Raw genomic sequence first — 14,010 nt, forward strand, 5'->3', positions numbered from 1 at the left:
TTTGCTCTACTTCTTCATCCCTGCTTCTTCATCTTTTTCATCTTCAGCAGCATTAAGATTCCAGATTCAAGACAAATCAGAAACAAAGATTTCCCCAATCAACATAGCATGACATTGCAGCAACACCAACATATCAAAAACCCATATCATCAATAGACAAACTCGATATTCCATAAGCAAAAAAATTCCACAACAAAAAATTTATATATTCGAAATCAGAATCACCATGCAAAAAATTTAGATATTCCACAATAAATTTCAGTTCACAAAGAAGAAGAAGAAGAAGAAGAAGAAGAAGAAGAAGAAGAAGAAGAAGGTCGTGGAGAGGATGCTGGGAGCAGTGACGTGCGACGAGGAGAGCAGCAGGGAGAGCAGCGAGTAAGGAGGAACAACAGCGAGTGGTGAGGGAAGACGACCGGCGGCAATGGCGGCAGCTGCGGTAGTGAAGGACGTGAATCCCTTCAGCTCGCGCATCCTTCTCTCCCTCTTCGGGATCAGCGACAGTGGCTCAACGGCGACGACGAACCCAGTACGACGGCGGCTCCCTCCCCCATCGTGATCCCTTCCCCGTTCTTCTTTCCTCTTCCCCCATCCCTGATTCCTTCCCCATTTAACCCCTTTTCATTTTTTTATTTTATATTTTTTTAATTAAGGATATTTTAGTAATAAAAATTAAAATTTTGATAAAAAGGACGATTTTAAAATTTGGTTAAATCTTAGAGACGATTTTGTAAACAAAAAAAGTTGGGGACGAAAAAATTTTCAGCCCCTACCTTAGGGACCAAAATCATACTTAACCCAAGAATAAACTACAATTTATATCTATAAAAAATACTGTCGTTGACATTTGTACTTATAGAAGAAAGAAACTCATCATATAAACACGAAAGATGACCTCCGTGTGACAGAAGTTGACAGAAGTACCCTGATCTTGGTAACGCACTTGTTTCGTTAGTATCTGAATCTACACTACAAGAAAAATATTGAGTACCATCAGATTTACTGGTAAATATTACCGGTGAATTTTTCGTCCACCACTAATTATCATCAGAAAATTTCTGCTGGTAATTTTTACCCACGAATTTTTCTCCCGATAAATCCGACAGTAACATATTATTAATTAATAATTAAATTAATAACTACCGGCGTATTTAACCGACAATAAACTTAAATATTTTTAAAATTAATATATAATTTTAAATATTTAAATTCAATCATTTTTAAACTAATAAATCAGAAAATACAATACTTATTTACTCAAAAAATAATTAACTCAGATAATAATAAACTTAAAACATTAACAACCATAAACAATAAGTCAATAATTAACTCAAAAAATAAATTAGTTCAAATTAACTTAGACAATTAACAACAATCAACTAATTAACTCAGAAAATAATTAGCTTAGATAATAATTAACTTAAAAAATTGACAACAATAAACAATAAGTCAATAATTAACTCAAAAAATAAACAAATTCAAATTAACTCAGACAATTAATAATAATCAACTAATTAACTCAGAAAATAATTAACTCAGGTAATAATAAATTTAAAAAATTAACAATAATAAATAATAATTCAATAATTAAATTAGAAAATAACTAAGTTAAGATTAACTCAGACAATTAACAACAATAAACTAATTAACTTAAAAATAATTAATTCAGATAATAATAAACTTAAAAAATTGACAACAATAAATAATAAGTCAATATCTAACTCATAAAATAATTAACTCAGATAATAATAAACTTAAAAAATTAACAACAATAAACAATAAGTCAATAATTAACACAAAAAATAAACTAGTTAAGATTAACTCAGATAATTATTTAACTATCAACTAATTATCTCAAAAAATAATTAACTCAGATAATAATAAATTTAGAAAACTAACAACAATATAAACCAATATTTAACTCAGAAAATAAACAAGTTAAGATTAACTCGAACAATTAACGACAATCAACTAATTAACTCAAAAAATAATTAACTCAAATAATAATAAACTTATAAAATGAACAATAATAAACAATAACTCAATAATTAATTCAAAAAATAAACACGTTAATATTAATTCAGATAATTAACAACAATCAATAACTAACTCAGAAAAATTAACTCAAATAACAGCAGAACATAAATTAAAAAAATGCAATCTTACACTTGCAGAACAATAAATAGAAATCAAAATAATAAACACAGAATCATCAAAACAATATTCAAAATCAAAATTATAAACAAAATTTCAAACATAGAATTATCAAAACAGAATTTAAAAAAATCCTAAATTAAAACAGAATTAAAAAAATCCTAAATCTAAACTAATACATGCTCTGAAAAACAATTAAATCTCTAATACAAATATCCTAATTGTAAATTTTCTAATACATAAAAAATTAAAATTAGATAAATTAGGGTTTAGGTTTTAACTACCCAAAACTAATTGGTGAGTTACCTGGAGATAGTGGTGGCGCAGAGAATTTTTCTAGCGTGGTGGCAGCACGAACAGCGAAGTGGCGGCTGTAACACCCTAATATTCAAATCCTTATACTCGAGTCATAAGTCAATGATAATAAGGTGGTATTACTCTCAAGGTGGAGTTTTAATACATAGTTTAAAAGTATAATTGAAAGGAGTATTAATCGAGAAGTCTGAAAAGAGTTAAAATAAAATCGCGAATTCGTAGCGCTCACGTATCGACAAAAGAAGGTAAAGCGTGAACTGAGACTATATAAAGACAATGCCATCGAGAAGAATAAGATAAAATGAAATATAGATAGGCAACATAAAGGGTTAAGTATTTTTTTCGTCCTTAAGGTCTTGGGTCAAAATCAAAATCGTTCCCGACCTTTTTTTGTTATTAAAATCATCCTCAACGTTACAAAACGTTATAAAATCATCCTTTTGTCCATAAACAATATTTTTTGGACAATTTTACCCTTTAAAAAAACATAAACATGCAACCAAACGCAGATTCCTCTTTTTTTCCTTTCTCATTCACAACAACAACCCTTCATCTTCTTCTTCTCATAACAACCCTACTTCTCATATCTTCTTTCTTCTTCTCATTCACAACAACAACCCTTCATCTTCTTCATCATCTTCTTCATTCATCTTCACTTCCAGAGAAGATATTACCAATTCATAATCATAAACCACTACCACTCCCGCTACTATCTCCAACCCTTTCCTTTCCACCTGAACCTTCTCCCTTCTTTTATACTTAAAAAACTCACTACCTTCCAATACAAGCGCACCAACAGCAATAACCACAAAATAAATTACCAAAAATTTTAGATCAAACAATTCAATAATCATCAACTATGATTTTAGATCCAAAATCAGCAACAATAAAAATTATAGAATTGCAAATTAGTAAATGAAGACTGCAAGACAAATTAAGCAATAATAGAACCATCTGTAACAACTAAAAACTTCATGCCAAAATTTAAAACTAAACCAGAAATTTTTCAAATAATTAATGACACAAATTTAATCACAGAAGAGGAAAAGAGCTAACTACATGAATAGATCTGGAACAAGGTGAGCTCCAGGAAGCAGAACAGAGAAATAGAGAAGCATAATAGGAAGCAGAATAGATCTGGAAGGAAGTGCGATGCTGCAAAGAGGCAGAACGGAGGCGTGGCGCTGCAGGAGAGGAAGAACGCAGGCCGGCGCTACGAGAGAAAGAGCGCGACGGAGGAGTCGGCGCTAAAAGGAGAGTCAAAATGGTATTGAGTCGGCACCGAAAGAGATCGCCAGCAACGGCTTGCCAGCAATGCCTTCTTCCTCATCTTCTCTTCTTTTCCATCTTCCTTCTCCACCCTCCCTCTGTTTTGTTTTTCGTTTTCTTGCTCTCACTCCTCTCTGTGGTTGTTGAAAGAAAAAGAAAAAATGAGAGTTAAAGGATGGAACTAAGATAAAGGGTATTTTTGTCTAAAAATTAGGAAAAGGATAATTTTATAACGTTTTGTAACGTTGAAGATGATTTTAATAACAAAAAAAGGTCAGGGAATATTTTCATTTTGACCCAAGACCTTAAGGACGAAAAAAGTACTTAACCCTAACATAAATAATTAGCCACTAGTCGCGACCCGCGAAGTTTTGGCCGGCTAGGGTAGAGTATAAAAACAGTTTGACAATCATATCCACTAATCTCTCCCAAAAGATGCACAAGGACCTCTATAGGCAAGTTTTCCAAAGGATTAAATACATAGCATGAGTTCTTTAAAAACAAAAGTGGAGAGAATCTAAGCAAAAGTAAATAAGGGATCTTAGAGGTCTTTGTCGTCTTTCAGACAAACCACAGCTCACTACTGAGCACCTGGACCTGCATCTGAAAAACAAGAGATATATATGGAATGAGAACCCCCGACCCATGGGTTTCCAGTACGGTAAAAGTGCCAAATAAATACAATGTATTGTAATAAAAACTCACTAAGCATCCTAAAATTTCTTTCACCAAATATTCATCATATGTTCTCGCTAATCCATAAATAGGCAACTGTCATAAGGAAATGCTAAATCTAATTCATCTTCCTCATGTTTCCCAACTTTCTAACTCTCCAACGAATCAGAATCAGAATCATAAACAAAACCATCACCAGTTATTCTGTCTCAACAATTCTATATCAATACTTCATATCCTCACCTGGAGCAAGTGAAATCACTTCACTGCGTCCACCCAGGGAGCTCAAATTATCTCATTCAATAATTATTATTTTAAATTAATAATATCATTACTCCATCTCAACAAGAACAGCCCTCAGCGTCAACCGACACCCGTATAAGGGACCTTTCAGTTGTACAAACACAGGCAATACAGACAAGTAATACACAATAAGGTACAAGTAGAACATGTATCACATAATCATGTAACATAGCATATATGATGTAGCAATCCAAAACAAATAAGCAAACCTAAACAATTCAAACATATGCAAATGATGTATGCCTGCCCTATGGCTGATGATATCATCTGTCGGTTATATAGCCAAGCCGACACGTCTCGGTAGCTAACCATGGACAAAAACACCCATGCGGAGCAAGTGGGCTTGAGCTACAACCCCTTTACTACTACCCGCTTAACCCAGAGCCAGTGGAACAACCATTACTATGGCTACTACCCAAGCGGGTGTTTAAAAGCTCAACCTGGAGCGAGTGGAATCACCACTACTGCTGCTACTACCTAAGTGTCACAATCTCTGACCTGGAGCAAGTGGGACGAACCACAACCCTTACTACTGTCCAGGATCTCAAAACATACATTCATTCAGTTTAAAATCAATCATCATTGTTATCAAAGCTCAAACATTAACCTGGAGCAAGCGGAACAAACTACAACCCTTGCTACTACCCAGATATCACAAATACACATTCATTCTTAATCACCCTTCATTATTGCCAATTCTCAAACAGTAACCCGGAGAAAGCGAGACGAACCACAACCCTTGCTACTACCCGGACACAGTCTCTCTGTTGTGCCTTATTACCATTAGAGGGTATTTGTGCCCTGTCACAATTAGAGGGTATCGGTGCCCTGTCACATTCACATTCAACATTTTCCATCATTATTCATTTACCACATTCATTCATTAATCATATATGCATCTCCGGCATACTCGCCACATGTTCAAGCTTCCTCAATCAATCATAATTATTTAATCATTAATCATATACATATACATACTCAGCCATAATTCAATGCTTATCACAGCCATCCGGCTCATAACATACACAGCACTTGCACCATCATCCTCAGTAACTCATACAATCATCATTAATCATCATTCATCACTGATTCTCACTTTACTTCATCCACAAGTTATCATATGTCCTAGCTTCTTTCAATACTAGGCATAGTATAAAGATTTAGGACTTAGATGATGAAAATGGAGGCTTAGAAGTCTAAAATTCGCTTTAAAAAAAAAACTCAAAAATCAACTTTTGCTGAAAACAGCGTCATAGTGCACGTCGCCAACGCGCACGCATGGGAAGCAGAGAAAATCGGGTGACGCGTAAGCGTCGCCCATGCGCACGCGTAGGAAGTAGAGAGGTAGAGTGACGCGTGCGCGTCAGCCATGCGTACGCGTCGATGCATTTTGTGCTCCTCGTACAAAACCAGCAAGCTACCATCACAACTCTTTGGAATTTATACCACGCACCTGCATCAATACAACGATGCGTACGCATTGGCTAGGTGCACGCGTGAGAGATAAAAATCGTGAGTGATGCGTGCGCATCGGCCATGCGTGCGCATCGAAGTACGTTTTACCAAAAATTTTACTAAGTTTAAAAAGCTGCAAGATTACATTTTCAAACCCCAAACTTCCGACGTGCATAACTTTTTCGTTTCAAATCATTTTTCGGATCCAATTTTATTTCTAAATAAGATTGATACAAATTGGGGGGTCCGGAGACCAAGTTATACTCTGTCAAAGTAGACCAAAATCACAACTTTCATAAAAACCAACAAAAACTAAATTTTCAATACAAATCAATTTCAAACCTTTTCAAAACCAACCAAAACTTACCAAAATCAACCTCAAGCCTCCTCAACTCATATTTTCAATGTTCTCATTAAATTCACAATCCACCAATCCATCATTTTGACCAATATCAATCAAATAACTCAATTTCAAACAAAATACCATATCAAATATTTCATTTCAAATATCAAGTTCCAACAATACCAATTCCATCAACCCCCGATACATATAAATTCATATCATCATATACAACCCACATGCATTATCAACAAAAACATCAGTTCCTCCCTTAAAACTAATAACCACATAATCCATACAATCCATTGTAACCAAATAACAACAATCACATTTCCATTCAATCTCATATGATATCACACAATACACACATCACTTACCTTCCTTACCTCTTTCTGGCCTCCGGCCCAAATTCACAATTTAAATGCATATTCCACAAACTAATATTCATTATCTAATTCATCAAATTCTCAACACACCAAACATACAAATTCACACAATTCTCAACCCAATCATTAATTTACATTACATATCAACTATACATATTAGTACCAACCATTTACACAATCCAAACCTAATCCTAGGGGCATCTAGCCTAGAAATTCTCATCACACCACACGGTACTTAAATGAAACTTAAACTGTACCTCTTGGAGTCAAACCAATTGAGCCTCTTCTTTGGAAGTCTCCACCAATCTTAGCTCTAAGCCTCACCAAAGCTCCACAAGTAAAACCAACCTCCCAATTGTGCACCAAAATCAACAAATACTCTAACATAACCAATTTCACACTTACAATCAACCTAGGATTCATAAAAATGATAAATCACAAGGATTGGAGGATTTTTTACCTTAACCCATTAAAGTTTGTGATGAATATTACTCATGGCTCATACTAGAGCACTCCTAAACAACCAAAATCATAAAATTACTCAACACCCATAAACGAACTAGAATTTAAGGGAGAAAACAAAAACTGGGCAGAGGAGAGTAGAATACTCACCACAAAACTTAAATAGAATTGTAAAGAATGAGAAAAGCGACGTGTGACCGCAAACGGCTCATCAATTGGAGTTTCAGAGAGAAAGTTATGGTGATTTGAAGTTTGGAAAGCTAGGTTTTCTTTCTCTCTTCTCTCTATCCGCCACCACACCATTTCTTTAGGGTAAATGAGCCAAAATACTCATAACTAATGAGTCCGTTGGCTCAATTTTGCATCAAAACCTTTAAGATTAGAATTTTAAATCGTATTTTAAATATTTCTAACTTCCCAAATTATAATTTATCATTTCTTAACCTTATTCGCTTATAATTAATTTCCTTAGTTGCAGTACTAGACAAATCTCAGCTGGTACAGCCGGTCAAAATTTTAGTGTGCATTTTTACGCAGAAAAATATATTTTCTGACTCAGAAAAATTCACTGAGTCCAAATATCATATTTAAATTATCAAATTTCGATTGCTAAATCTTCTAACCATATTCGCTCCTATTTGATTTATTATTTAATTAATTACGATTTGACCGGATTTTACAGCGGCGGTAGTGACTAAAACCCCTCCAAACCTATCTATGTGTATTGTTATGTTGATATGTGAGTTTTTCAAACCTATGTAATACACAGATTCAAACCCTAACATCTCTTTCTTCTCTAATTTGAATCTTTTCCTAGAAATTGAGAGCATTTTATTTTATTTTGATTCTGAAATACAGATATGAACTTTTGATAGAAAAAATCCTCTAACTCGTGGAGATGTATTTTCGTAGATTTAACTTTAAGAGATGCTTCTGTGAGATAAAAGTTGTGTTGATGGAGTCCGGCATGATGACGAACCCAAATAGATGGTTCATCTTCTGATATCCTCTCTGAAAGGTAATGGCTATGCTTTTTTTTTTGTGAAGGTTACTTCGTTTTTTTTTTATTTTAAATGCACTGGGATGGATATGTGTGTGTGGATGTTTCATATAAGAGACTGCAAATACTTTGTGTGGGTGGATGAGATCGAAGAAGATTGAGAGGGTATGGCAAGATCGTTAGTTAAAAGAAATATGGAGCATTTTCATGCGAGACATAAAGATGGATTGACAATCACTGCAGTCGGAAGGGAGAATCATGAAGTTTTATCAATGATGGCAAGGAAGATAGAAAAAGTTAGGGCTGAAATTAAGAGGAGCAGATTGTTGGTTGCAACCATGGCTTTATGTGTGATATTTTGTGTAGCTTGTAATTTGTATTTAGTGATCAAAATATAGGAAGGGTGCATTTTGAGATCATTGTTGTCTATAAAACTGGTTTCTTGTTCTTCGAATGACAAGATGTTTGAAATAATACAATTTTAAATCATGTGATTTATAAATGTTTGACATGAATAGCCATGAATGACTCATCTTTTGACAGATTGAACTATAAATGATTTCCATATATAACAAACTAGTTCTTGTAAGAATTGGGTTGATGGTCTAAATAAGCATTTTTTTTATATAGCAAATCATGCTCTACATTCCTTAATCATATCATTCTAATTCAATAATACTGACTCCAGGGCTAAACAAGAATAGCACCCTCAATGGTAAAATCAAAATGTAAACCATAAATATTGTATTTTCATAAAGAAACATAATACTTTAGCACCTTTATCTATTAAATCAAAACACTAAAGCCGAGTATATGAGTATAGTATCTCTCTTGATTACATGAAAATACTATATTTCAATATTTCATCAAGTGAACCTTATATTCATTTAGTTCTTGCAAATTGGGATCTGGTTTAACATTGAGCGTTGAAGTTGGTGTTTTACACTTAAAATTTATTGCATGTATAATTTGTCAGGAAAATTTATTGATGAGGTTTCATGCTCCAAAGAATGTAATAAGAAAAAAGGGATTTATGCTCAAGCTAACAAGTGCATATCCTCATGATGAAGATATGGACCCCACTGTAAGTTTCATTACAGCATTGCAATACTTTTTAATAGTGATTTGATTTTCTGAAATATTCCATATCTTTTTGGATGCAGTAATACAGGCTCAAGTACCTTGCAGATCAGAAGGCTGAAGGGATTAACTCATACCCGCACAACAGAAATGATAGTAGGGTCATTACAACACGTTTAAATTGAAGATAATTGATCCAAGTTTCATAAGTGCTAATTCAATATAGGGACTCTCTTCCCAGAAATTAAAGAGTCATTACAACATATTTAAATTGAAGATAATTGAAATTCCCTGCTTGCTTTATTTGAATTGTTTTTTAACTGCTATGTGAGCTGTTGGTTCAACTATTCTCACGATTTGGTAATTTCTTTTGTTGATTCAGGTTGGAAGAATTTGCTTGCTGTAACAGATTAGTTTACAAGGGAATTGTAATTATTCAGTTTTTAGGTATGAATTAAGTGTTAAAGGATCCCCAGTAACTCGCAACATCCTCTTCCATCTCCTCAATAGTCTTTCTCTTTTATCTTTTTTTTACTGTTTGAGCCAATTTTATTATAGATTTGTATTGTTGCCTGCCTAGTTCAGTTGTAATTTAAGCATGCTTTATTAATTGGATTTACTTGTTATTTATTTCTGATTAATCAATTAATTAATATGCAAAACTAGTGTAAAGATCTCAAGTTCTAAATCTGGTGTAAAGCTATCAAGAAGTTGCTTAGGATTTTGATGTAATGATAATAAATCTGGTGTAATACTTGTTTTTATTATCTGCCTTATTTTTCATGTTAGACATATACTTCCATGGTTGTAAACTATAAACTTGAATTTCGACTTCTATCCGTGATCAATAACTCATATGAAAACTGCAGGATGAATCAATTTTAATCTGGATTTCTAGTAGTGAAGAAAGATGTCTGAAGCTGTCTTCTGTCTCAAGAATTATTCCTGGGCAAAAAACTGTAAGATTTCATAACTTATATTTGACAGCATACTTTGCCGTAACATCCTTTCCTGACAAAGTGGATTTAATAAATTGTTCCATGAACTTAATCTTTTATGTTATGTGTTAACATTTCCTTAATATTTTTGGCAGGTTGATTTTCAACGTTACTTGCATCCTAAGAAGGACTATTTATCTTTTTCACTAATTTATAATAACAGAAAGCGGTCCCTTGATTTGGTTAGTGTTGAATTATGTGATTCCGTATCATCATTTTTCTTTTACTTTATGTATTCCTTTTGTTATAATAATACACTATTTCTTTCATTTGCTTTTCAGATTTACAAAGATAAAGTTGAGGCAGAGGCGTGGATTGCTGGTCTTAAAGCACTGATAACTTCTGGTTGAGGTAGTCGATCCAAAATTGATGGATGGAGTGGTGGTGGCCTCAATTTTGATGTAAGACATTGTAGTTATTTCATTTTGGTTGTTTATGTTTATTGTACTACATATCTATGTATCTTTGATCTAGAAAACATAGTCACGGATACATGGTTTATTGCATTATTTTCTAAGTGCAAATTTTGGATACATCTAGATAGAAACAACTTATTCCTATCTACTTCATTATAAGATGATTGTTCTTTTCTCTAAGGAAAGACAATCTTTACTCTTTATTTTTTGTATTTGTAGCTCTTTGCCTGAAAGGATTTGTAGTATAGTTCTTGATTTATAGAGGCATTTTCTCTAATAAATTTTAGAAGCACAATTAGAGACCATAAGTTGAAACTTGAAAAGAATGTAAAATCCTTCCTAGAAAAATTAATAAATGATAAGTAGTGTAACAATAATGTAAATTAATTTTTGAAAATGATATTGACAGGTTTGTGAAGGTTTGAAACCTCCACAAAATAGCTATTATTTTTAAAATGGAAAAGTCTTTTGTGGGGGTTTTGCACCGCCACAAATATTGACCAAGAACTGTCACAAAAAAATTAATATAAAACCCCACTAAACACACATAAAATCCCTACTAAATAGATTGTGGAAGTTTTTAAAAACTTCACAAAAGACCTCGTGGCACCTCAAATTTTGGGGGTTTTAGAAATTCCCACAAACTATTTAGTGGGGTTATAAACTTCCACAAATAAAAAAAATTGTCACAAATAAACAAAAATCTTGTAGTGTATCAAATTTAGAATATTTTTATCATACAAAATTTATCTTCTGTAGTTACATGATGAGTTTCTTTTTTCATAAATACAAATGTCAGCTAATACTAAAAAAAAAAAGAGTTATTTCACACTTATAAAGACTATCAAAGTTTTAATTTTAGATAATATGAGACTTTATACTATACATGTGGATACATGCTCCACGTCATGCTCTCCATTTCGCCAATGCAATACCTACCTGCCTCCTTTGTCTTCTTCCAATCGATTTCATCTTAATATTCAAAATATAAATGAACTATTTTAAACTTTCTTTTTATCTTTGAATAAATATTTTAAACGAAAAGAGCAATAAGAACAAGAGTATAGTGAATAATATAACCATGAATAGTGATGATATAGTCAGATAGTGGATTGTGACAATAATGTTCTTTGATGTGTTCTTTAATTCAGATTCAAATGACCAACATTCCAAGGAGAATATTCTCATAAATATTTGAGAACCATGCCAATCAAGTGTGTCGGTGGGAATGTGCATACGATTTTCTACCTTTATGTGCAATTCCAGCAATGGGAGAAGCAAATTCAATTTATGTGGTATTAAAACTCTAGTCAAAATAAACTTGCTCTACAATCAAATTTTTGCTTTCAGCAAATTAGAAGGTTTTTTTTAATTGTTTTCTACGTATTCTCAACTCAGGTTAAGTATAATAAAAGTCAAGGAGATTAATTTTTTAGCTCACAAGAAAAAAAAAGTCAAATTCAAAAGACTAGTTTATTAGGTGAAAGAGTTTTATGGTTTAAATTAACTTATTTTCTTAATTGCTATTTATAACATTATTATATTTAATTTGTAATAAATTTTGTTACACTATATAATTAAATATCAGCCAGAATTATATGATCAATTTTGAGTTAAAGACACAAAGTGTGATAAATCTATATTATATTATAAATTTTAAGTAAAAAATATAATTTATTAATTTAACTTATATTTTATTTTTATAAATGTATATTTTTTGTGAATTTTTAATTAAATTAAATTTATTAAAATATAGGTTTGAAAAAATAAAAATAAAAACTTGCAAAAATAAATATTTTATATAAAAATAAAAAGTAGATTATTAATGATGTACATAATTCTATCTGTACTGTGTATATTTATATTGTACACAAATAATTTATTTTATTCTTTGTAAACTGTATATATATTTTACTACGTATACACATAATTGAGTATGCACACATTCTGTTGTGTACGCATATTTCTGTTCACGTGATTTGTTAAAAAGAGTACGTGCAATTATATTTTGAGGTTATTTTTTACCAAGAAATGCTACGTTACCAAGAAGTAATCTGCCAATATCTGCCAAAAGGTTATTGGGCTGCTAGATAAAGCCCACTTGTTTAAAAAAATACATTCTAAATTAACCTAGTTAATTCTAATTATACTTGATTACTCCTCTAACCCTATTGTAATCCTTTTTCACTTCTTCTTACAGTGGAGACACACCCCACTCCCCATCTCCACTTGCAGCGCCGCATAGTACGCCGGATTGCTGTCTTCGCCGGTCGCATTCGTCAACGGAGTCAACGCCACTAGGAAACCAGTTGCATATTGCCCTCGTGGAGACGCATCCACAGGTGAAACCTTCATCGCAACTCGTTTGCCGCTGCATCGTCCTCCCAATGCGCCGTCGTGGATGTGTTTTATGCCACAGGTTATAAGAATGTGTCTTTTTTGTGTTTGCATGTAATGTATCTTCCATGTTCCTGTCTAATTTCATCGTGACATCTTTAGAGTTGTCTCACCGTGGATGTGTCTTACACTGGAAGTGGCTATCATAATCCTGTGATGTTAACAGGTTTTCCTTTTCAGAGTTGTGTCTTATGTTTGGATGTGGCTTGTTGACCACAGATGTGTCTTCCATAGTTTCTTTGGATGTGTCTAGGTACATATGGATGTGTCTATTACCATGCGTGTGTTATAAGAATGTGTTTTTTTTTGTGTTTGCATGTAATCGCAGATGTGTCTTACCGAAGATGGTTGAGGAGAAGAGGGTTGCGTGACACTTTCTTCAAAGACTCACGTCCCAGTTCTCTTCCACAGAAATGGTGGTTGGTCCACTTGACTTCAATGAAGATTCACCTTGTACTACTGACATCACACTTCTATTCAAGGGGCCTGGTGGTGTAACAATGTGGGATCAAAGTGACGGATTCAATCACTGTATAAGGGTAATGAAAGCGTGTCAGTGACCTCAACAATTCGACGAAGGAGAAGCTGGATCTGGGTGTAGGTGCAGTCACCGTCGATGGAACAAATGGTGGCATTCCGGTGAGATGAAAAGTAACCCGACAAAGACGCAAATAGTGAGAAGAATGAGGATTAGGTTTGTTTGATGGTGTGCCGTGCTGAGTTCGTAATTGGCATGAAAGTCTCTTGTTAGGTTAGTAAG

This window comes from Arachis duranensis, chromosome 10 (genome assembly GCF_000817695.3).
Source record: "Arachis duranensis cultivar V14167 chromosome 10, aradu.V14167.gnm2.J7QH, whole genome shotgun sequence".
Lineage (NCBI taxonomy): Eukaryota > Viridiplantae > Streptophyta > Magnoliopsida > Fabales > Fabaceae > Arachis > Arachis duranensis.